This window comes from Opisthocomus hoazin, chromosome 1 (genome assembly GCF_030867145.1).
Source record: "Opisthocomus hoazin isolate bOpiHoa1 chromosome 1, bOpiHoa1.hap1, whole genome shotgun sequence".
In the NCBI taxonomy this organism is placed as follows: Eukaryota; Metazoa; Chordata; class Aves; order Opisthocomiformes; family Opisthocomidae; genus Opisthocomus; species Opisthocomus hoazin.
The window spans coordinates 157,302,496-157,328,279 of NC_134414.1; the positions used below are offsets into that span (position 1 = coordinate 157,302,496).

The window sequence follows — 25,784 nt, forward strand, 5'->3', positions numbered from 1 at the left end:
AGTCTGAACAGAATCTGGCAAGAGCAGTTTGGGCTGGGGAGGGAGGGCAGATGTGGGCTGAGCTGACCAGTATCCTTACACATGATCTGGGATTCATCCTTGCAGTAAAGGATGAAATATGTAGACTGAATGACTCACTCCAAGTGTAATCCTCATCTTGCTTAATCTTGTGTATTCCATTAACATCAAGACCGAAATCCAAGTGATTCTTTGGTCATCAGATGTGAATCTTCTCACTGGCCTCTGCAAAAGCATATTCAAGCTGGCTCTTGATATAAGGCTAAGAAAACGTGATCACTGCAGTATAGTAAAGCTCATCTAAATTCCAGGTCTCATGCTTTTTGAGGTTGGGGTTTTGTGTCTGGTTTGTTGATGTTTTTTAGTTCCCCAGTGTGATTCTTTCTTGTGTATTTGAACCTTGATAGGTAAGCTACTCTTACATAGATGTGTGGTCAGATATTAAGTGCTGTTTTAACGATGTGATATTTAGTGGGCAGATCTTTCCGGCTTTACCCCCAACTGCCTGTTAGTAAGAAGTATGTGGCAGCCTTAGGAACTATGAGGCTATGGTGAATAGTATTTTGTAGTATGGCTGTATTTCTTACACACAGGGAACACAACAAGGGTACTCTGATAGAAGGAAAATGGAGCTTTCTTTCATTTCCTTTGCCTGTAATTAATTTCTTGTGCAGCTTGGACAAAGGATGTTGTTGTAGTCTTGTTCTATTGTAACAGTAGCACTATGGAGGATGGCTACAATAGAATGATTACTCCTTCCCTCTATCTTCGTTCCTGTTCATGCAGCCTGCACTGGTGGGACTTTATAGGGAAAAATTATATTGAGAAATGCAGATTCTGGTTAAAAAGTCAAATTCACACTGTTACTTTCTGTGTATGTAGAAGTCATAACATCCTAACTGAGCTGCCATGACTTTCAGTCTTTCTTTTCGGAAGGCTTAATGTGAAAGCAAAACCACGTCAGGGTTGTTAGGATTTATTGCCATAGAAGGCTTTGGAGACTTAATCCAGATGATACTTTTTAGCTGGAATTTCGCAATGAATCAAAACTGATGGTAGCATCTAAATAATCTTGTCTTCCAAACTTGTTTGTAGGTGGTACTCTTTGGCAACAGTGTCTTTAGAGCTATGCAGTGAATTGAATTAGGGCCTGCACAACACAGACACTGACAAGACAGAATAGGAATGGCACTACCTGTAATATTACTAATATTAAATATTCTTATTTATTTGTTTGGGGGTTTTCGAATGGCTTGGAAAGGGTCAACTCCTTTGAACTTGCACTCTTATTACTCAGTATAATAATGCATCTCTTCCAGTCCTGACTTATGAAAAATTATCATCATGGTAAATCAGTGGAAGTCTTACCATTGCTTTCAAAGAATAAGGATTTCTGACTCTGTGTGTAGCAGATACATTTCATTCATGTGTAGTATTTGCAGAGCAGTATTTTATATGGAAAATATTTTTGTAGCAGAGCTACCAATATGGAACAAGCAAATCCTTCCCTCTGGCCACTGTAGCATTGGGAAAGCATATTTCAAACACTTTATCTGAGGATGAAATATCTCTGTAAAATATCTAGTAAATTATCATTACTATCTCAAAACCAAAACGTTAAAGTTTTACTGGGGGGGGGGGGAAGGAAAAAAGCTCTGAGAGGAATATTTGGCTATGTAGTACTTCATCTCGGAACTAGAATTTAGATTTCAAATGTTGATGTCGCGTTTTACAGTTAAATCTCCAGCCAATGTACTGCTAGTAATTTGTCCTGCTGACCCAAACATGAATTCAGTCATGCAATGTTCTTCTTTAAAGAGCAAGACGTCAAAGAGACTGCAAATACAGTGACCCTCTCTTCCTGATCCTGTTACACTTTCTTTTTCAAAACAATAGACTAGTGATTAGATACATCAGGCTGCTTTCTCCTCATTTCCTTTTCCAACAGGCTTTTTGCAGAGGTTGAAGTGTGAAGGCCTAACTATATTGTCACTTCTAATACATGAAGAATCTATGTATGCAAAGGGAGTTTTAAGGAACAAAAGTGAAATAACGTGGAATTCTCGATAACTAAGATTTGCTTTCTGATTATCAGTAACAAACAACACCCCCCCCCCCAAACCTGTAAGCAAGCAGAAAGTCTTCCTTTTCTATGAAACTCAAAATTTGGAACACACATTGCTATGTAATATCTATTTTTTCCACATAACACCTGTTGAAAAACACAGTGCTGCTTTGAAGGAATTTGAATAAGGAAAGGGTCAAGTTCTGTGTTAGCTGGAATGGGAGTTTGCGCCATGCATGAAGCAGCTTGTCTGCAGACTCAGAAACTGGAGGATGACAATGAAACAAAGCAGTCACAGCAAATATTTCTGGGAGAGGAGAAGGAGGGTAGTATGCGGATATTACCCTGTGAGATGCTTGTTTGTACGTGGCCTTGAAAGATAAAGGTGAAAATCTGGTAAGGAGGAAGAGAAACTGAAAATTAAAACTTTAATTGCCCACTCTGGGATAAAATCTCAAACCTTTCATTCCTGTGTCCTTAACTAAATCTGTTGCTGTAGTAGGACAGAAGTAATGGTACAAAGTGGTGTACAAACTGAAAACAGCCTGGGGCATGCTCTGCCATGAGCTGGAACTGAGGTGATCAGAGAGACACAAACACCACTTGGGGCATGCCTCTACTGTAGGAGTTAGGGGGAATTGACTAAAGGTGTGATGATAACATGTATATTAAAAGATGTTGAACCTTGTGTGAATGCTGTCATTCAAAGGTAAGGTAGCTCGTTCTCCAGAGCCTAATTCTCCAAAAGATTAAAGACTGTTTCACCTCTGATGGAGAGGGCTCACATGGGCTTAAATATGAGTGACTGCAAGCAGATGAGCTCTTAGTTCTGAGTAACTAACCGTGGCCCTAGGCCAATGATCCTCCAAATGTATCTAACCGTAGGATAAAGAAACTGTTTTGGCTTTCAGTGGAGCAAAATAAATCAGAAATAACAGTTCTCAAAAGTTCTGTCTTCAGCGAGTGTAATAACTTGCCAGGCAGAGCTAAAATAAAGAAATGTGCATCTCAGTCCTAAAATATTGTTCTTCGTATGCTGAAGTGATCACTGACACAACGACAGCATTGTGTGCAGAATTAAATAGACAAGCTCTAAACAGCTACAGGAATTGTTATAATGACATCAGTGTAGCAGGAACTTATTGCTAGAGTTGAATAGTGGGGCTTGCTTCCTGGCCACGAACCTTTGTCCCTATTAATGCTTTGACATGGAAGGAATTAATAAGATTCCCACAGAATGGCTTCTTTATGTGGCTTTAGGAACTTAATTAGGATAAAAGAAACAGTCTTACCCCTAAAGCTACTTTGTTGCTGTTGGCTCCACAATAGAACTTCTGCCTAAACTGTCCCCATCTCCTGATCCGCTTCCTGCTACAAACTCAGCAAAACAATAGTCATTTCACAGAAGAGAGATAGTCCTGCATTTCAGCAACCGAACGTGTCAGGCAGAGCTCATTTATCTGGAGTAAAGGAAGGGCTTTAGTCTGTCATTATAAACTAGTGCTGTTGCTGAAGTAGTTACTGTTCAGTTTACTTAGGTGGAAAAAAAAACAGAAGGCAACTTACATTTGGTGCTTGCTTGATTAAAATCGCTCCCTCAGGCCTTCGGGTCTGTGGGAGGGACTCCATGCCGTCTGGTGCATGAGTATCAAAATTGAACACTGGTGTCCACAGCTAGTTATGCTAACCTGCAGGGCTCCTTAACAAAAACAAACAAAAAGTTTATCCTTGTGTTCTCTGCAGAAAAAAAATATTAAATGTGTATATCTGGGAAAAGCTGACTTTAGCCGCAATTTTGTTTAAAAATCGATTATTAAGAGGAAACAGGAACATAAATGAGTATCTTGGAAAAAACTGATTGTTTTTACTGAATAGTAGGAAGTTGTTTGTGCTAGACTGTATTTGTTTTCCCCTTTTTTTAAGTGGCCATCAAAGCTTAGCAAGCTGAAAGAAACTCTCCATACTTGAAGCAGTCCATAGCCAGAACTTTCCCAATTGTTACGATGACATAGAGGTATCTTTACCATTGACAGAGAGTCTTCTATGCCTTAGTTATTCTCAGATTGTGTACCTATTAAAGCATATAATTCACATCTGAGATAATCATAGACAATTGCTGTGACATAAAAAAGTTTGGACACAGTGAAACAGTAATTAAAAACATTAATGTGGAAAACAAGGAGGTGATAAAGAATGTTTTGGGCGAGAACATGTCTTACATGTGCAAAGTTCTTTCCCAGTGAAAGCTGGGAAGTGAAACAGTGAAATTTATTGATTTGAGTGGAATTAAATTTAATATTCTGAAATTTTGTGTTGTTGGTTAGCATATATAATCACTGATGGGATTACACTTGCAATCAACATACAGTTCAGGATTTAAATTTAAAGTGTAAATAAATGAATATATTTAACACCTGGGCTTTCTTAGCTAGAGAGAAATGTTCTGAAGAGAATACTGAAATGTTATGTCAAGAAACACCAATAAAATTTGCACTGAGTCAAGTCAAGAGAGAATTTCTTTACAGAGAAAGTATTAGTGCTTGAAAGGACACATGGAATTTCTGAAGGACAGCAGAAGACACAAGAAGCATATTTAAAAATAGATTGTGTTCAAAGTAAAAATAACCGTGGGATACTTATCTAAAATGAGAGGATTTTTTTTCCTCCCAGAAACTTCCTGTCCCTAACAATCTAAATCCAATGCTTGCAATTGGGCTGCATGGATAGCTTTTCTTCTAAGAAAAAAGATTGAGATAATCTTTCCCAGGATGTCACATTCTGAATAGAACTGAAAATGTTCAGACAACAACTGAATTTTAGTATTTAGGGAAAAAAATCAAAATACTAGAATCAAAATGATTAATATGTTAAAGTATGATTTGCTATATCAGTAAATTATTTACGGCATCGTAATAGCGTCACCACACTGGGAGGTTGCATGACTGATGATAGCTGTAATTAGACCACTAATCTCTTTTAATTCACTACAAGAAAAACATAGTGTTTGAATATACATAAAGATAATTTACATTTTATAAATTGAAAAAAATAGTACTTATTAACAGTTGAGGTATATTTCCACAAGCAGTTTTTCAAGTGCATATGTGTATTTATTCAGTGCACGTGGCCTCAAGCCTGTACCCGCACGTGTATTAACCCCAATGCAGGCAAATTCTGCTTTCATATATAGAGGTAATTCACAGGAAGACCAGGAGTGTTGATCCAAAAAGTAGACTAAGATGACTTTAATAATGTTGCTTCTGAATTATTTCAAATGTTTCTCTTTGAAAAGGGGCAAAAACTTTACAGTTAAAAATGTATTTTTAAAATTCTGACAGCTGTTATTGTCTTACTGGCTTCCAAAGGTGTCTAAGCATTTTTCATCTAAATGTAAGAAGTGTAGGAAACATCTCGCAACCAGAGGAGAGTATTCAGCAGCTTGAAAATACTATTCCCTAAAGTGGTGCTTCAAGAAACCTCCAAATATTAAATTAAAATGTTCATATAAATTATGTTTTGGTTAAATTTTTTCAATTAGTAGTCTTGCCTCTACCTTTTTATCTTTAAAATTATAATTTCCATGGCATTTATAAAGACGATAACAATTTGTAAAGGCGTTTAAGTGAAAAGTTGAAAAACACAATTGTTATTTCTCAAGTTATATTAAAACCTGAATCCAGCTGTTAGTGCAAAAATGTTGTGTAAATTACTCATTTCTGATCACCCTCCATTCCCTTGGGAGGCAGAAACAGTTCACATTCCGTATGAAGAGAACTCCCAGAACAACGCTGCTGCCGTTGCAGTGACACAAGGGCTAAATTTACTGTACCTATATGTATATAGGTATATTTTAAAAAAATGTAATAAATATATATGTAAATACAGTAATTATGTAAATATAGTAATATAATGTATCTATACACAATATAATACATATAATAATGTTATATGTATTATATATACATCAAATGTCTAAGCAGTCCAGAGGCTTAGCAAAGCCTATGCACGGGAACAGCTGATTTGAAGAATAAGGCGCTGTTTTCCTCGTGGTTGGCAAACTGTCTGATAGTTTTTCCAACCAGACTCAAATATACATCTCTTGCTCCATTTAGAATCATTGGCCCCCACACTGGCCTAATATAAGAATGTGAGCCCTGGTTTTCACAGGCAGTGGCATGCATGTGATTGGCACGGTTTTGGTGCACGGTGAAGTGGGTTTTGGGGCACAAAGTGGTATTCAATTAACTCTGTGTGGAGTAGTTGGGGTTTTTTGTATCAGTCCACCACCAGCTACAGGTTGAACTTCTGTCCTCTGCTGCAATGGAATTCCCTTTCATCACAGTACGAACGACTTACACTGAATTCCTGTTCTGTTTCTACAATCTTTGAACAAGTTTGAGCATTATTTGACCGTACAAAGAGATGAATGACTGTTTTGATGTTGATGTTGAAGAAAGTCTAAGTGTTCTGGCAGGGAGGATTTCCAGCTTTGACAATGCTCTAGGCAAAACGGAAGCTTGATTCATGTCCATGTAGAAAGAGCTGTATTTACGATTATATATATCACTTGTAATCTCCTGTAAAGAGAGCTGGTTTATGCAAAGCTTAATCTTGAATTTAATGAGACAGACTGTTTGGAAAACCAAAGCGTATCTGTGGTCAGAAGTGAGAGAAGAAACAATAAATTTCAAGATTCCTCCTCTCAAATGTGAACTTTTAACCTTCAACACGGGAGAGAAGAAAAGGAGATTAGGGAAGGGACAAATCACGTTAAATCTTGGAAAGCTTACCAACCTGACCAAATTTTGCAGTAATGTTAATTGCAATTAATTCAAATCAATTTTTAAGGACATCTCTTGAGAAGGTAAAATTTACCTTAGCGCTATGGTCTCGCAGTCCTACTGAGCTAATCTAAATTCCCAGTGAACTTAAAACTCCTTAAGTTAATGAGTCACGCACTTAGCGAAGGAGCCCGGGAAGACTTGGCATCTACACTGCTTGTGTGCGGACTTGCACCAGAAACACGGCCAAGAGTGAAGCGCTCTCGGGACTGCTTTGCAGCCCTGCCCAGCGATCCAGAGCTCTCGTGGTCCTCAAACCAGGCCATCCTCCAGGATGGGTGCGGGAGGCCGATCACCGACAAGGAGGGCAGATGGGAGGGAAACGCTGAAGCTGGTGGAGGAAAAGGCCAAGGCTGAAGAGATGAAAAGAAGGTTACCGTGATGGCTGCCGCTTGGAACTTGAAATAATCCCCCGCCTAAAACAAACAAGCCTGTGAGATAGGCAAGGGCTGGAGCAGCAGTTCTGCCCGCCATACCTCCCCGCGCAGAGGTTCAACCAGACCAGCAATGTCATTCTAGAGGCGGCTCTGCCCTTGAGCCACCCCTGTCCCGAAGGCAGCTGGCGCACCAGAGATGCGGCCTCGGCTGGCTGACCGCACACGGCGGAGCAGGGATCAGAAGGAGAATTCAACCCCCGGCCACTCTTCGGGGCCTATCGGCCCGGGCAAAGCCCGCTCGGGGGAAACCGAGTCTTCCGCTGGTCCGCGCTCACCCGCAGCGTTTCCCTCGGCCGTTTCCGACCGCGCACACACCCGCACGGCCGGGTCGGCAGCCGCGTACCCCGCCGCCGCCAGAGCCCCCTCACGATGTGCCCCCCGCGCTGGGGGCTCGCCTGGCGCTAACGGCCTCCGACAGCCGCTGGGGAGCCCGCGCGCCCCACCCCGCCCCGCCGCCCGCCAGCTACCTTTGCCCCCACCGCCCCCTTCCAGCCCCCCGACTAGGAAGTGGCGTTAACTGGCAGTCACGGGGAGCCAACGGGCGGCGGCGGGGCGGGAGCCTGCTCGTCTCCCTCGCCCAATCGGAGTGGGCGAGGGAGGCGGGCGGGCGGACGGACGCAGCCGGGCGCGGGGGGCGGTGGCAGTCGGTGCGGCGGGGAGCGGAGCGCAGGGGCTCCTCTCGCGTTCTTCCGCGCTCTCTCGCCACCCCTCTCCCTCCTGCCCTCCTTCCTTCGCCGCCGGCGGGCGCGGCAGACGGGGCAGTTCCCAGCGCTTCAGGTGAGGGCGGCGTCGCCGCCGCGCGGCCCTGCGCTCGGGGAGAGGCGTGAGGCGGAGGCCGGAGTTCAGATCCCCCTCGTCGGAGGCGTTTGGGAGGGCGCGGAATGGCGGGCGGGAGGGGGCCGGTTGGTTCAGCCCGGTGGCGGGCCGAGGCGGGTGCCGGGCCGAGAAGGCCCCGCTGGGCGCCGGGGGTGGGTCTGGGTGCCCATGCGGTGACGCGCCGGGGGGGGTGTCGGGGCTCTCGGTGCGGCGGGCGCGGGGAAGGTGAACCTCTCCTTGCGCGGCGGGGAAGGGCAGGGCTGGGGCCGGCGGGGACTGACGACGCAGGCCGCGGGGGAGGCTCGGCTCCCGCGGCGGGGCAGAGCTCGCTGCTCGGGGAAGTTTAGTGACCCGCTCGGCGGCGGCTGCGGCTTTGGGTCGGGGAGGGGAGACCTGAAGTTGAGCCGCTGGGTTTTGACCCCCGGCTCTGAAGTCCCGGCTGGCGGGAGGAGGTGTTTCTACGGGAAGAGTGAGGCGTTGAACGGCTCACAGCCCCCCAAGTACCGGTAACGATAGAGCTCCGCCGGGCTGATTGGGCTTGCCATTGCCGCCTTCTCTTGGCTTTCCCTTTTTTGGTTTGCGGAAAGAATCTCCTCACCTCCTGAAGGGAAGCGTCTGTGTCGGAGACAGAAGTCTCTTTGTGCGCGTCGAGGCTACCTGGTTAGAGAAGGACAGGGTATCTGCGGTGCCTGCCTGGCTTGCTGTCTGCGCCTTTCCCAGCTGCTTGGCTGTCTCTGCCTGGCGTGACTCAGAGGCTGCTGGACTCTGTCTGCTGGGGCCTCGTCCCCGTGGCCTGGCGGTAAGGGAAGCCAGAAAGGTGCGAGGGACAAATGCTGTCCTTTGTAAACCGAACATTTGAAAACCGAATGTCTGAAAACTAAACATAACTTTGCAGTTTTGAATGTTCAGTTTTTTTTCAGTTTCAGATTAAAAGTGTAGATTAGTTAGGATAATTTAAAACAAGCATGCCATTGCTCACATTTCCTGTACCTATTTCAGTAAGTTCGATCATTTGTACGTCACCCAGACTGGGGTAAAAAAAGGAGCCTTCAGATGTGCTCGACACTTTTGTTTTGTTCTGTTGCACTCCACGGCCTCACAACAGAGTGCTTGAAAGGTTGCCCTAAGACTGTTTTCTCTTGCTACAGGGGGGATTTTTTCCCTTCTGCTGATGTGGATTTAATTCCAGAGTTTGTTCAGCCCTTCTCTAAAGACAGAACCCTTCCACTGCTTTGAAAAGGTAAAAACATTAACAGTGCATTATTATAGTAGCCGTAGTAAAGACAGCATTATGTGAGCAACTGAGCTTTCATTCCAGTTTTAGTGCAACAAAAAGATCGTTCTTGTTTGTCTGTGATGAGACCAATATAAAAATATTGCTTCATTGCTTTCTTGGCCCGGGCAGAAGACTTGTATTTCTGCTTAAAGGTGAGAGGTAACTAAAACAGTTTGCCAACTGTATTTCAGATGGGCAAAACTTCCTAATTGTGTTTTTAACTATTGAGGTTATTAGCACTGAGGGCTAATATACTTGCTCTTTCGTACCTGTAGCTGCCTGAAATTATATTTTGTCAAACTTGCAGTTTGCTTTCAAAGATAGTAGAGTTACATTCTGCCAATTATGACTGAATCAGCTTAAACAGTACCATGCGTTAGCGCACACAGCATGTCTAATTAGCAAAATGCAGCATGGTTTTAGAGATTTCTGATCATACTATATCACAGCTTAGGTATGGTAAGCAGGAGATGAGTGCAGGTGCTACCTTGTCCTCTGTAGTGTTAACCTTGGCGTGGCCATTCAGTGTTCAAGTGCTCCAGACTTCCCTCAGTGCATAGTTTACAGTTCTAGAGTCAGGTTTTTTGGCTCAAGGTCTACGTGTTTTGCAGTGCCATACTAAAAGAAAGACTAAAAACTGCCCTGAGGGGTTAAACTGCATACCACGCATCAAGCAACAATATCAGTGTTAAAAGGAAGATACGTAGCACAGCTGCTGTTAGTGATGAAATAGTTTATTAATGGTTGACAGGCAAAACTGTTCTGGAACTATTTTTTTTAATGAATGTTTTTCTCTTGTTTTGAAGATGGCATGCTGCAACTGGGTGTAGTAGTTAATATCGAGCTGACAAATTAGATGACATTTACGATGCTGGGCTTGATATTAGCTGTATGCGTCTGTGTGGATAGTCTTAAATGTTCTTTAACTTATTTTTTTTAACTGTTGTAGGTTTATGAGAGAGTTTCTGTATTCCACAGGTCATAAGTAACAAAAACTTCGTTTTATTTTGTAGTGTATATTTACTGGCATTTTTCTAATTTTTATTTTTGATTCCTTTAATATTTGAAGAAACATTGTAGTAATATGGCTTTCTGACTGTACAGTGATATTCTGGACAATATTTTGCGCTATAACTGTTCAAAAGTAATACTTTCTGGAGTACCTAGCTGATATTTTTCCAAGGGGCAAATGTCTACTTTCTTTTGTTGTATTGGAGGACTTGAATGTTGGTCTGAAAATTGGTATTGTGAACCTGTTATTTTTACCAGCTGACGTATTTGGATGCTTTAGTGTTAGGCTTGAGAAGTTTTGTTCTTGTGGTCTGTTTATACCGCAGATAGGTATCTTTTCCTTCTCTAGAGCTGGGCGAGCTACTGGCTTAAAGATGTCCTTATGTCAATTCTGTGCTTCCCTGATTGTGGTTAAAATGAGCCTAAAGGTTACTGTGACTTGAATTGGTAGCCCATAAATGCTGGACAAGAAACTTCTGTGCCTGTCACAGGAATGGCCAAAGATAAAATGCTTAGCGGTGCTGCCAGTCAAGGATTACCCGTGCTTGTATCAATCTGTGGGAGTAATACAAGCTAGCTAAAAGGTAGCTTTGTGCGGCTGAGCTGATACGTGATTTTCTCTATGTGGGATTAGCAGGTCCTGGAAAAAGTTGCATCTTCTCATACAGTCAGCCAGGAGAATGGTAGATGCAGACTGAAGTTTGGTTTTTTTTTTCTTTTCTTTTTTTTTAAGAAGTTTGTTTAAACATGCATGTAAACTAATACATTGGAGTAGTGTTTTGTTGGTTCTTGGGATTTCTGCTTTTTAAAAGATGTTCTAAGAGTTAATGACTTACTCATTGCCTGAGACCTGGAATGAAGTCTCTAATGCTTGAATTAAAGACTAGTCTGAGATATGAACAACTTTTTTGTAACATAGGATTTAATTCAAATTCTGTTTTAATCCGTAAAACTTCAGTAAGTGGTGTTGTTCCTTTCAACTGAACCTGATCACTGATTTTTGGCTTGACTTACTGTAGTGATGAATTGTTCTCAGGACGTGAAAAGGAAGAAAGCAGGAAATAACAGTGACGTAACCGTACTGAGATAAACTGAGCTAAGTATTCTGAGTCTGTGGTTGAATAGAACATTGTACTTGATATGAATGTTACCTGGCTAGTTGGATCACTGGGGTTGGGAAGAATAACCTGAAGACGACAGCAAAAAGGCTGTTGTATCCCAGGGCTGGTTCCCAGCCTGCAGTCGTGGGTGAATTTGTCATGAGTCTTGAATGTCATTCCTTTGTGTGCTGTCGTGCAAGGTACCTGGCTTGGGGCAAGTCAAAATTTCTCTAATGGTGTTGGTCTAGAATCTGCCTTGATGTGTGCTCCTTGGAATGCGAGTGATTCTGCCTGAGCTGCTGTGAACGGGTGTGCATTGGTAGAGTCCTTTGAATCTTGGTGGACAGGATGCGTCAATATTTGAGAAGATACCCAGCCCTAATTAGTAAACAGGGACAGAGCCAGCATGGATATGGTAACACTGCACAGTAATGACCTCTCAAGCAAAAAGAAAATGCCTCTAAGGCTTTAAGTAATGTGGTTTGGTTCAACTTTTTAGAATATGCAAATATTTCAAAACTGTTCTGGCTTACACAATGTGTTATAAATATTTTGACAGTGTTGGAAACCTGTATCTTAGAGTGGTTTTTTTAGGGCCAATGCATGTTATTAACCGTTTTTGCTTCTGTAGGACTCTGGTTTAAGTTAAAAATTCCAAGGCATCTACAGACCAAAATTTTAAAGAAGCTTGTTTGCCTTTTATTATATACTCTAGACCAGTGAATAACAAACCAGACTACAATGTAACAGCAAAATGGCGAGGATAAGAGCAGGCTGTCAAATCATATTATTAAATATTTGTTTCAAAAGTTTTACTGAAATCAAAAAGGCTGCGTTTTATGTAATCTTTTGACATAAACGTGTAGACACCCTGAGAATCACAGAATCACAGAATCACAGAATAGTAGGGGTTGGAAGGGACCTCTGTGGGTCATCTAGTCCAACCCCCCCGCCGAAGCAGGGTCACCTACAGCAGGCTGCACAGGACCTTGTCCAGGCGGGTCTTGAATATCTCCAGAGAAGGAGACTCCACAACCTCCCTGGGCAGCCTGTTCCAGTGCTCCGTCACCCTCAGAGAGAAGAAGTTCCTCCTCATGTTCAGACGGAACTTCCTGTGCCTCAGTTTGTGCCCATTACCCCTTGTCCTGTCACTGGGCACCACTGAAAAGAGCTTGGCCCCATCCTCCTGACACCCACCCTTCAGATATTTGTAGGCATTTATAAGGTCCCCTCGCAGCCTTCTCTTCTTCAGGCTGAACAAGCCCAGTTCCCTCAACCTCTCCTCGTAGTGGAGATGCTCCAGTCCCCTCACCATCCTTGTAGCCCTCCGCTGGACTCTCCGCATGGAATGGATGCCACGCAGGTTGTAAGTGACACTGTGAACTCAGGAGTTCGCAAGTATGTGTTTGAAGTATCTTCTCATGCCCATTGTGATTTATGTATCACAGAATTGTGATGTACTTGCAAGCTCTTAGCTTTTGATTATAAAGTAGTGGGTTGTTTACTAGTATTAAAACTGTGTGACTGTGGTGTCTCTGTAGTCTTCATTGTGAAGTGTCTTTTTGCAGAAGTGTGATTTTTTTCTGTCTAATTATTGTGTCTTTGTACACGAGTAGCACAAATGAGACTCATAATCTGTTTTTTATGTGTGATAATAAGTTAGTCTCCCCCACATTTCAGGCTGATGCATTGCCAGCTTGATGACTGTAAAAACAAAAGGTGTGTGTTGACTGAGCTCTGAAAGGACTGGCAGAGTTCTCATACCTGATGTCTCAAACTCTGCTTTCTGAGCACAGACAAGGGTTCTGGGTTCCAGAATCAACTTGCACAGAACTTGTTACTTAACATAGTAATGGTAGGTGAGGATTAAAGTAAGACTTTTATTAGTTCTCAATAGCAGATGCACAGCCATACTTCGCTATTCTTTTAAGCTTATGTTTTTTTTTATTTTCTGATGTAATAGGGCAAATAAAGGGTGCAAGGTGGATATGCTTAATGTATCCTTCTTAAAAGTTGTGATGTGAAGTATAAATAATCTGCCATGAATCATAGAACAAATAGGACATCTTTTTAGTTTGACTTGTGCCTCTGATCCTCTGCTTTAGTAGTTATTTTCTTGGCAAATTGGCAGATACCTGGATCATTGCAGAGTGGAACAATGCTGCGTTCTTGTCAGAAGAAATGGTAAATCTGTAACAAACAGGTCTAGGTATGTTAAAGCAAGGCTTTGTATTTAATGGAACCACAAGTATACAGTGTTAACTTGTAGGCATGCTTACTACCACAGTCCTTGAATAACATTTTTTAAAGCATTTTTTCCCAGAGTCTTCAGGTTCTCTCGGTCCCTTAATAGTTAATAGGTAAAAGCTTCAAAACTCTTTTTTTGTTTTGTTGTTTACCTGAAATAATCTAACTAATCTAAGTAATTTAATATCCGGTCACCATACAATTGTGCTTAACTTGAAGGAGCCATTGAGCAGGTGGATTAGGCTCCAGGGTAAATGTAACTCAATGTAATTATTCCCAAGTTTTTGCTGGGTTGAGGTGGTGGTTTCATTCCGAAATGTGAGCACTCTGTTTTACGTGAGAACTGAAACTGGGTAGCCATTTCCTTTAAACAACTTTTCTTTAATCTTTGTGTTTTAGAGAACATCGTGTAAAGAACGGTGTCAGTCTTGTGTCATTCAAATACAGTGAGAAACAAATTGAGTGGTTAGCTGTTCCTCTTTTGAGCAATTGGATTTCTTAGAAATTCTTATGCCCATAGCTGGTAACATTGCCATCTCACTGATTATTTGTGTTGGTCCACTATTATGGTAGGCCACTAGTGTTTCCACTGGTTTATACCAACTTTAGTACGTTTTACTGCTATTCTGCTTTCTAGTAGCTTTTTTTTTGTCCCAGGGAACTTCTAGGACTGTGAGTCATTCTTGATTGGAGTTGAGGTTTTTGTCTTTTATGAAAATTGGTTCATTTGAAAGTAGGAACAACCAGCAAGTATGGATAAAGTATGATCAACCAATAACCAGTGATTCATAGTGCCACTTCCCAAAGCAAACTCTCATGCTGTCTTAAGCAACAGTGTCCGAAATAGAAAGATAGGTGGAACAAGCTGTATACTGTTACTGCATCGTTGATGGCCTGTGGTGGACTGACCCTGGCTGGATGCCAGGTGCCCAGCAAGCTGCTCTGTCACTTCCACCTCCTCAACAGGACAGAGGAGAGAATATAACAAAAGACTTGTGGACTGAGATAAGGGCAAGGACAGATTGCAGACTTGACTCAAGGAAATTCATTTAATATATTACCAATCAAGTCAGAACAGAGTAATGAGAAATAAAATCAAATATTAAAACATCTTCCTCCCACCCCTCCCTTCTTCCCAGGCTCAACTTCACTCCTGATTTTTCTCTACCTCCTTCCTGCGAGCAGCACAGGGGGAATGGGAATGGAGGTTGTGGTCAGTTCATCAGACATGGTCTTGGTCGTTCCTTCCTCCTCACTTTCTTCCCCTGCTCCAGCACGAGGTCCCACCCACAGGAGACAGTTCTCAGTGAGCTGCTCCAGTGAGAGTCCTTCCCATGGGGTGCAGTCCTTCAGGAACAGGCTGCTCCAGTGTGGGTCCCCCACGGGGTCACAAACCCTGCCAGCAAACCTGCTCCAGCATAGGCTTCGCTCTCCATGGGTCTGCAGGTCCTGCCAGGAGCCTGCTCCAACATAGGCGTCCAGTGGGGTCACAGCCTCCTTCAGGCATCCACCTGCTCTGGCGTGGGGCCCTCCATGGGCTGCAGGTGGATATCTGCTCCACCATGGGCCTCCGTGGGCTACAGGGGGACAGCCTGCCTCACCATGGTCTTCATCACGGGCTTCAGGGCAATCTCTGCTCCAGTGCCTGGAGCACCTCCTCTCCCTCCTTCTTCACTGACCTTGGTGTCTACAGAGTTGCTTCTGTCACATAGTCTCACTCCTCTGTCTGGCTGCAATTGCTGTTGTGCTGATTTTTTTTTTTTCACCCCCTTCTTAAATATGTTAGTACAGAGGTGCTACCGCTGTCGCTGATGGGTTCGGTCTTGGCGGGCAGTGGGGCAGTGGGTCGGTCTTGGAGCCGACTGGCATTGGCTCTATCGGACAAGGGGGAAGCTTCTAGCAGCTTCTCACAGAAGCCACCTCCGTAGCCCCCACTGCTACCAAAACCTTGCCGTGCAAACCCAATACAAGGTCTAACAATGAATTTGATGGGAGTTGTATTATACCAGAAGTTAGACTTTTTGGTTTAATACATGTGGTGACTGGACTCTGATTTTTTTTTTTTTAATATGTTTAATACAATGTAATCCACTCATGTTGTCTGCAGGTTAGGTAAACTTATTTGAAAATTTAGAATGAACTTCCTATTCTTCTGTTTCTTCCTTATCTTTTCTTGCGATTTTGGATATATCCTCAGGAGCGTGTTCTGGAGATGGCTTTAATGAATAGGCACTTTTTAATCTGTGGATCATGCATTGACATTCTGTAGTCATCTAAAGATACGATCTTTCGTATCAACAGACTGTAATTGCTGCTGCTCTTAAAATGTTAGTTTGATTCTTCAGTTGCTAATAGTACACAGTACAAATGCAAAAGAATGATTAATAGATGTTAATCCAGGAAGGAACCATTTGTAATCATCTGGTCTTGCCTGAGAAAGATAAACCATAGGACTTCTGTGAATGAATCTGTGTTGGAATTTGATATAGCCACAAGGAAAACTTCCCATTCAGAAAGAATGGATGTAGAGTCCACTACAACCCTGTTAGTTGCCCAATTTGCTAATTAGTCCTGCTGTATGAAACAGGGTACTGTCTCTGATGTATAGTCAGATAATATATCCTTCTAGCTGCCTACCTCACAACACTTTGTTTATATCCTTCAATTCATTGAGCACATTCAACTGAGTATTCCTCTCCATTTCAGATTTCTTCCAACCTGATGCTCAAAATATTAGGCCATCTTGTTGGAGTAGGAAAATCAGACTTTGTCTTATTACAAATGTGAGTTCCAAACTAGTGTCTTTGGCTTGTGCTCATTTTGGCAAACAATCTAAACAGGTTTATCAGCACTGGATTCTCTGTTCTTTACTGTTTCCTCAGGCTTCTTCTGAAATCAGCTGTGCAGTAGATCAGTCATGATCCCTGATCTTCTTTGACTTCAACGACAATAATGGTAAATAGCTTAGCAGTAGCTCAGTGGACACATCCTGCTTCGTAGTATTTCTTGACTCTATATTTTGAGAGCTTAAAATAAATGTAATGTCAGACTGAACTTGTATCACTCTATGTCTTAATTCGAATACCTTGTGACAGCAAGCTGAATGCTGTGTTGAAAGTTATGTCCTCAGCATAGTCATGATCACTCAGGATGGTGACCTCATAAAAAGAGGATGCTGTTAAGAAGTTGGTGTATTGATTTTTCTTTTTACCTATGTAATAATAATTATCACCTTGTTATGCTTGAGGGAAATCTTATTTGTTACATTTTAATTGACTTGGCTTTAATAAACTAACCATCTTTCGTTTAAAATGCTTATGTGACTTCAGTTTTTCCGTGGTCTTCTGAACTTCCCCATTATTCAAAATTTCTTAAAAGTTCATGATTTAGAGCCTCCCAAATGATATTTTAAAATTCTTGAACAAAAGCTAATTTGGACCTGCTTGTTTGGACTCCTAAGCCCTTTTGATTTCTAATTTGAGGGTTAATAATTGTATCGCCCAGAGAAGATTATTTGTCGGCATTCGTAGATCTGTGTCTGTTATTATATTAAAATATTGATACCTTAGGAATGATAGCATTGTTGCTAAGGTTGTTATAGTAAGCACAATAAAGGAGCTTTAAATATATCTGAAGTCTATCACTACAACTATTTCCATGGTTTTTTCTGCTGTCTTTCATCATTCCTAGCTTTTGTTTACGTTCGTTACCGTGAACTTCCCCTCTTTTTGACTTCATGTATAGCTGTTTCTGTATATACTGTGGTTTTTTCTTCTAATGTGGCTTTGGGGACACGTGTTAAAAAATTTTGTGTGATTCCCTGTGATTCTTGCATGGTAAAGTAATATTATTTTATCAGATTGCCAAATCTGAGTCTCCTCAGTTGAAGCTGGAAATGGTCTGAGTCAGCTCAGGACAGGTATGCAGGTGGCCACTTCTGTTAGCTCCATCATCCATTCTCTTTTGAGGTACAGTATACGTGGAGTTCCTTCGTGTTGAATGCAGCATGCTCTTTGAGTTAGGACATCGTCAACTATAATGCTTGTTAAATTCCACGCCCGTTTTAGAGTTGGGAAAGTGAAACATGGAACAGAAGGCAGTGGGGCCAAAGGGCCCCAGGGTAGTGTGGCACTCCCTTTCACGCAGTAGCTCGCTGCAGAAGGAGCCGACTGCACTGTGTTAGTGGGTTTTAGTGGTCTCTGTCAGATACCAGTTAGTGTCCGTGTGGTGCATGAGCTATTGGAAGATGTTCTAGAATGTCTGTGGAGTGTTAGTGTTCTTTAAAGTTGTTAATAATTCAAACGAGTAATGAATATTATTGCAGAAGTGTCACCACTTCTTGCTTTGCTACTTAATCCTCTCTGACTACATTATAACCACTTACTAATTTTACAGTCATGTGACTTGTACAGTGAGGTCTCAGTGATATTAAATGAGCTTGATTTATGTTCCCAAATGCAAAAATGTAATCTCTCGCGTGCGTACCACTTACATGTAAACAATGAAAATATCTTTTTGCCTGCCTCTCAGGGTTTCACACATTCCAATGAGTATTGTTGGTGTTGTATATGTACTTACTCCTTTTGTTAGCGTAACATCTTGTAGCTCGTTAAACTAGCTCCGAAGCTTGTTGCCACTTCTACTTGCAGTGATAAGGCGAGTAACTTCAAAACCAGTGGCAGTCTGTGCTGCTACTAAAAAAGAGGAAATCAGGTTCTTTTCGTGGTGCCCAGCGATTTTTTTCTTGCTACGTGCTTTGTGTTGGCTCTGTTTATGTGGCTGTGCTGTGACTGGAGTTGGTTCTCTGGTCCAGCAAGAAAGTTTTTATTTTTGGCAGAGTAATTTTCAGCTGGATAAAGCTTGGCACCTGGCTTCCTGAATATAATTGATGGCATAGGGATGGGTCAGGAGAAGTGACTGGGGACACGGGAGAAGACGAGATCACTCTGTCAGCTGTACAAATTCATACCATAATAAAGTGATCAGGCTAGGTATCAAGATGTGCAGTACAGTAAATAATTTCCATAAAGGTGAGCTGTAAAGTGAATGTTGGATGTAAACAAGTCTTTGTAGAAGTGCTTTTATAGTCGCATGTATGCCAAAGATTGTCAGAATGTAATAAAGGAAAATGCAGTGTAGGTAAATATAACAGTGCTGCTCATCCTAACAGCTGAAGCTGTGCTAGCTGAGCTGCTGAAATACAAATGAGAAAGATTTAACACTTACTGCCTAGAGAACTGTACCCTTAAACTATTTATAGTTGAGGGAATTGAAGATTCACTTAAACTTATGTTTCTTGATTTTTACCAATTTTAAATGCATGGCTGAATAGGTAATAAGTTTCAAATGATCTTGAATTCATAAATTTGAAAATAAACTTGTTTTTTTTCTTGAATTTTTGCTTAAAATATTTTATTATGGAAAGACCAAAAGACAGAATTGAAATACTTCTCAAAGCTGAACAAGTTCTAAGTAGAAAGGAGCTAAAAGTCTTTGCCTTTTGACTTTTAAAATACTCAGTTGTAACTAACTTAGATGTTTCTTGTGTAACGCTGATATATATGTTCTTATGTAATGAAATACTGTGTTTATATAACAAAAAGTGAATGCTAAATAATTTTTTGGGACTCCTAGCAGAAGATTTAAATTAATCTGTTAACACTTTATTGTTAAATCAGGCTTTGAAGAACTAGCTTTGAATTTCAACTTGATATTTAATTTCCAGAATGGAGTCAATCTTGTGGAAAGAATCAAGTGGGTTTTTAGAATGCTAGTATTTTTTTATTTTGTTTTGTTTATGGGGAAAAATATAGGTATACACAAAACCCATGCCAGCTTTTTCATTTCCTAGACTAGAAAAGCTGCTTCCCTGCCTTGTTGTAACCCGTGCTGTTGTGGTTGTGTTTTTGTTTTTTCCTTCCACAAAAATAATTGAATAGAATTAGTTGGATCCTCCTGCTACTTTTGTTCTATGGTACTGCCCAGTCTGCTTTCATGCCTATTCTCAGCAAAGTGCTGTTCCATCTGATGTTTTTTTGAAGCAGGTTCACAGATAGGCTAGCGGAGAACATCTTTCCAAGAAAGCAGACTGAGCAGTATTGTAGAATGCTTTGGGCTTTTCTTTGTTGAATTGTTCACTGCACTGGGAAAGGTGAAAGTTCATTCACTGGATATCATGAATGTCTTGTCTGTTCATTGAGGTAGGACCAAATGCATTAGTTATGTTGCTAAACACAAATTTGAGGAGGTTAAAGCACAATCCATATAGTGTTGAAGGATCTGTAGGTGAACCTTTAAAATTGGTTTGAATTTCGCTAAGAAATCCTTTGTCCAAAGTAGCATATAGGCAGCTGCTTGTGCTTTAGCTTGTAATATCTCCGTATCAGAGAACAATATGTGGGACTAGTCTGTATCTAATTACTGTATTTTTAGTACTTCGTTTAGATCGGGCTATTACATAGTTTCTTGCAGAATGTAAATCATATGAGTTGCGTGGGTATCATGAGTAAAATCTGTGCTGTGCAATTTTAATCATTGTCAAGTCAGTAGCAGTTCAGTGATTGTTACATGTAAATAGATTAAAAAAATATACATTAACTCTGCATTTATTTTAGGGTTATGCAAGACAACCTATAGCTTCTTTTGTTTAGACTTGGATCAATCCAATAAAATTTGAAGTAGTCTAACTTTCTGTAAGGATCCAGTTAGCTTGGATTTTTTACTAGCCCTATAGTGAAACTGATGCTGCAATTGGAGATCTTTGATATTTGTGCCCTTTTTGCCATACTCCCCTTTCTCCCAAAAGAGGCTAGATAGGAAACATCTTTGTTTCTACATGTTCAGTACTGCAGAAACACTTTCTTTTGTCTAATTAAGGACAAACTGTGCTAAATTTAGCATGTAATGCCTGGCAGTTTATCGCTGAACAATATCAGTGGGTTTACAGTAATAATTTTAGCAGGTTTTATGCCATGTCCAAGAGATCTTTCTGCATAGTAAGGAAATATGGAAAGGGTTGAACAGATTTTGATGTTTTTAAGTACATCTAAAAGTATTTTAATTGTGCACATGTAATGGATTTTTTGCATTTGCAGTGTTTATTTTGCATTTCATACATATTGATGAAATGCTACATTTTTGAATGAGTAACGCTGTACTGGTATCGTATTTCTGGAGGTCATTTGAGTTGTGAATGATGTTAGTAGTTCAGCTGTGAAGTTTGTAAAATCTCTGTGAGATTATTAGTAGTCAGGGATGTGCAAAGTATCTAATTGGGCTACAATACTCACTGAAAAGCTATTTATTAGGTAAGGAAAAATACCATGAAAAGCTGTTGTACAAATTGTCTCTTTAAAGCTGAAGATTGCATAAGCAGCTTCTCTGAAATGTGTTTTGAATTTGTCAAGGAAAAATGTATCACATGAATCTTTGAATTAAATTTGAGCTACTTTTAGTTACGCAGCTATGCTGGCCCATGAGAATTATTGGAATGTGCAAAGGATAGCATATTGCACCTAGCCATTTACATCAGAGTCAGCATGCGTGTTTAAATTTGGAGTACTGTGAAAAATCGCAATCTGGCTATACTATCTGCCCTAAAAGAGGAAGGAATGCAAGTGATGTCTTCTGTGTATTTCACCATCGCCCAATTCCAACTACTTAACTGCTTAATGTAGCTATGAATACTAAAAGGGATGCTGGAAGTCTTAACTGTATAAGCCTAAAAAGAGATTTAAAAATTTTGCTTCCCAGTTCGCTAACTTCCTTTATGAATGTTTTCTGTTTTAAGAAAAAAAAAAATACTCTTCTTGGGTGAAAGACGAGCGCAAGTAGAGATTTGGTATACATATGTCAAATGCATAAAATTAAAATGGAACAACTTAGTTTTGTCTAAAGCTAGCCTACTGAAACTTAAATATTGAAGCAAGCGAGAACTTGCCTACTTGAAAATCCACCAACGTTTTCTTGTTGGATTTCTTCTGATTTTGTCTAGAATTTATAACTTGATATAGAATTACTGGTTATCTGGGTTAAGGTGAATGAATTCAGATGGTAACTTGCATCCAGATACTGAAAATGTTGAATAGATTCTTGGAATATTACGATTGAAATACCTTAATTAGAGGACTGTAAAAAATGAGTTTAGACATTTTTCAGGATTTGGGTAAGCTTCCAGTGCCCTTATCTTATAGGCAAAAGTGCTGGATTTGTACTTCTGTGTCTTGGACCTTCAGCCAGAAGTTTTTCATGTATCTAAAAGAACCCTTTCTCTTTAGCATCGTATTGCTTCTCTAGAGATACTGCAAACCCGCCTGGATGTAGTCCTGTGCAGCCTGCTCTAGGTGACCCTGGCAATGGGGTTGGACTAGATGGTCTCCAGAGGTCCCTTCCAACCCCTACCGTTCTGTCATTATTTTGTGTCAGTGATATTAGTATGATTTTTTTTTTTCTCCTTTCTGCGTGTCCTACTTGTCTTACTTGGTGCTAGCTTCTACTGACTTTTACCCTTCCCAGACACTAGAAAATGGACAGTGGTGTTGCATTTTGATTTGCATGTGTCAGTTGGAACCATGTGGAGTTAATAAAACTAATTTCAATGTTAAATTTGCTAGGACTCAGCAAAGCTGTGAGTCAGCACTAAACCCCTTCAAATGGCCGCCTTTGCTACATTCTTTTTAGGTTGAAAAGGCAATTCTTAGATTTTTTTTTTTTAATTTGATGAATACTGTAGGCATGTAGCTCATATATTCTTGTACAAGCAATCAGGGAGAACTCACAAAAACCCTTAGGATCCTTCTGGTGTCCCGTAACACTTCTTATGTTGCAGTTTTAAATTGTTCCAGTTAGTACCAGGCATTGTTATTTGGAGCCTCAGAATGAAGACGAACAGAAGATTTGTGTGTCAACTACTGTAGCTTCTTCTACAAAAAGTTCTCAAAGCTGAACTACAGGTGGATGCAAAACAAAATGTTGGTTAGACTTAGACTGTTTTGATGTCATTAGAATTCTTCGATTTTTGTAAGAAGAATAACACATAAACATTTCTGAAAGAATAGTTGCCTGCCTTTCAAAGGAGTTTTAGGTGCCAGGGATAGAAATGCAAGCCTGAAATATTCTGGGTTTATCTTTTTTTGCGAATGTAGCCGGGCATTGATCATTACTGACTCTTCATTCTTGTAGTTTGCATAGAGAATTGTAATATTGGATTGCCTGTGTGCTCAGAGCAGTATTAAGCACAAGATCAGATAATTGAATATTTAATAATTGTGTGAGGGTAATACGAGATAACAATGCAAATACTGGGGGGGAGAGGTAATAAAGCGAACAAACCTCATGCTAATGGAAGTTACAATAAAAGTATATTCGTATGATAAGAAACAGATAGTTATGCCAGGACGTAATAAGCCCAGGACAAAGACTATTTTGTTGAGTACGTGTGTACCAAATGAATGTTCTTTCAAGCTACAAGTTGCGTATTTGCAATTTATGTAATGCAAAATGGACAATAATGGAAAACCCATATCATTACATGTATGAAGTTGTCCTGTGTTTGGCCAGGACAGGGTTAATTTTCACCGGACTCCAGGAAGGGGCACAGCCGGCACAGCCAGGGGGTGGGGGCCGACCCCACCTGGCCAAACAGAGCCGGGTATTCCATACCCTGTGACGTCACGCTGGGTTCCGGTGGGGGGGGGCGGCGCGGCGGGGCCTCACTCGCGGCCGGGGAGCACGCGGCGCCGGTCCTGTCCGGGAGAGGGGGTCTGTTGTGCGAGTTTGTGTCCTATTTTCTCCTTATCTGTATCGTTGTAGTTACTGTTCCCTCTGTTTGCTGTTCTGTTATACTGCCCTTATCCCGACCCACCAGTTTCTGCCTGTTTCTTTTCATTCTCCTCCGCACCCCGGCGGGGGGAGGGACGGCCGCATGGCGCTTTTGTTGCCGGCGGCAGCCGAAACCAAAACAGAGGTATAGCTTAAATTTTCTGCTTTGTACAAGAAAAGTGTTACGTTACTCTGAATTTTTTCTTCAGGTATTAGAATTTGTAGTTAAAGGATTAGTTTGATGCTGTGAAAAGCCGGAATTGAAGACTCAATAGTCGGCAGACTATTAAGCAGGTATTCTTTATTGCGGTGCCGGGCACACGGGGGATCTCTCCTCCAAACGTGTGCACCGAAGAGACACAGGTACTAGGTATTTATGCTATGTTAACATACGTATTAATTACATTTCCAAGAAATGTTTATCATAGTAATGGCTTTTCCCGAGAATTCATTAATATATGGTAATGTCCGTCGCACATGTTTGTTTGGAGTCTCTCGGCAGGGGTCTTCAGATTATCCTGCAGCCTACTTATCTCTGTAGTTTGCATACCTGTTCTCCCAAGGCCTAGGCGCCTAAAGGGATTATTCAGGAGTCCATTGTCTTGCAACCGTCCCAATATTCACAAAGAACCAAGACTTGTTTCTGACCACCTGAAGTGATAACATCCCCTACATGTTACATTTGTTACATTTACAGTTATCAAGTTAATGGCTTTTACTGTAAGATTCAGTGGTGTAGCCTTCTACTTTAGCACAAGAAAAAAAGAAAAATGGACTGCAATTGTGTGTGTGTATGCAGGAGGTAAACAAGCAAATGAAATGTGACTAGTAGTGAGAATGGTGCTTTTGGGATTGTGATCTAGTTCTTGTCTTTTGGAAGTTGAGTGATTGAAGATGTCTTGTGAATTGATAGATACCAATTGCAGAGTCCCTATCACTGGTGGTTTTCAAGATGTGACTGGATAGGGTGCTAGATAATCTTATCTGGGCTCCCTTTCCCATGGAAGGATGGACCAGACGATGTTTCAAGGTCCCTTCCAACCTGGGCTGTTCTGTGATTCTGTGATCATTGTAAATTGACAAATACTCAGCTGAAGTATTTCTTGTGTGATCTGACTACTGTAGCAAAATGTGGCTGTTGAACACTCTTTCAAGACGTACTTGACATATGGAGGAGTCCAGCCTCATTAACTCCAAGGACTTAATCTTGTTTACAGAATCCCTGTGACCCTCACTATAATCCTCATCTTTTGCCAATCTAAGCAATTATTGCCTTGACTTCCCATAAAATCTACTATTAAACATGTGAATAGATCTTACCTTTATTTTCTAGGAATCTGAAAGGAAAGGGATTTCTTTTCTATTGAAAACAGTCTGGTAGACTGTCCTCTGTCCCAGTTAACTAGCTCATTGCTTGTCTGAGTCAAATGGAGCCAAGTGTTTCCAGTGCTAAAGTGTAACCGCTCCATAAAGGGATCAATACACATTAGCCTTCTTGGTTTTCAAATTGTCATTTTGGGTTGGAATTATGGCTACAGGCTTTTCAAGATAGTGTGGCCAATGTAAACTAGGTGATAAAACTGTTTCTCTTCCTATGAAACATACTGAATATTCAAATTCCTTGTAGCAGGTATGAGGGGGAGAGGTAAATAGTTTGTTAGAAGGTGTTGGAGTTGGACATGTTTTCATTTTCAGTTTTATAAATGGCAAGGTGCACAATAAAAGCACATTGTCTAAGGAATCAACTTACAGTTATTAAGCTTTTGAACACTCTATATAGCACATTCTTTACTAATGCTGGGTTTTTTTAGATGTAGTAAAATACGGTTATGTTTTAAGTATAATGCCTGTTTTTCCTTTTTTTGGGTGGCTCTGCTGCATCAAACAGATATTTTCCCTCAGTTGAAGCAGCTATTATTTTATCTTTCAGATGTGGACAGTTGAACAAGTTCTTCTGGTATAAACTGAATTTCAAGTTAAACAGAAATACTAGTATTTCTACTTCTGCTGTGAGCATAGCCTTCTTGTTACAAAGGGAAAGAAGGAGACTTTGCTACAGGAGTATGTGTGTGTGGAGCCTTCAGGTAGTTGTACTAGAGGTTAATAATACTCAATGGCAAGAAAAACCTTATAGCTGGATTCACCATCTCTTTC

General features: G+C 41.1%; 1 protein-coding gene across 5 annotated transcripts in view; it reads left to right on the top strand.

The window, feature by feature from the left end:
• Positions 1-7,983: 7,983 nt before the first annotated feature.
• Positions 7,984-25,784, top strand: part of PACSIN2 (protein kinase C and casein kinase substrate in neurons 2) — a 68,952-nt gene continuing 51,151 nt past the window's right edge. For 3 of the 5 annotated variants that reach the window (XM_075443546.1, XM_075443566.1, XM_075443568.1), the window contains exons 1-2: positions 7,984-8,138; positions 9,326-9,417. The gene's annotated coding sequence lies outside the window, so the exon portion shown is untranslated. Of the gene's footprint in view, positions 8,139-9,325; positions 9,418-16,746; positions 16,767-25,784 lie in introns of those variants that run through there. The other 2 variants (XM_075443552.1, XM_075443559.1) reach the window with 2 other exon arrangements.